The sequence below is a fragment of the Plasmopara halstedii genome (assembly GCF_900000015.1).
Source record: "Plasmopara halstedii genome assembly, contig: Scaffold_1343, whole genome shotgun sequence".
In the NCBI taxonomy this organism is placed as follows: domain Eukaryota; phylum Oomycota; class Peronosporomycetes; order Peronosporales; family Peronosporaceae; genus Plasmopara; species Plasmopara halstedii.
Genome location: NW_020188258.1, coordinates 646,583 through 647,014, shown reverse-complemented (window position 1 = coordinate 647,014; position 432 = coordinate 646,583).

Genomic DNA, 432 nt, shown 5'->3' with positions numbered 1-432 from the left:
CACCATCGACGGAGTCGGTACAGCAACGCTGTTCGTGGATCGTGTTTTTGTCAACACGAGCTCCCAGAGTCGATTGTCTCTGATAGAGACCCCTGTTTCACGGGAAAGTTTTGGTCGACTATCTTCAAGGTGCTAAGCATCAAGTTGGATATGTCAACAGCGGATCATCTGCAGACCGATCAAACTGAAAGGGTGAATCGCGTCATCGAAGACGTTCTTTGCAGCGTCTGCGCTGAGACGCCGAGGCGATGGAGCGCCATGTTTCCGCTCGTAGAGTTTGCACTGAACAATGCAGTGCATTCGTCTACCGACTATACGCCGTTCTACGTGAACGGGCTGATTCACCCTCGCGTCCCGCTGACACTGCCATCCCATGGCTCAGGGCTTGGTGGGGGAGGAATAGCCGAACGGCTAGCTGATGAAGCCCCTCAT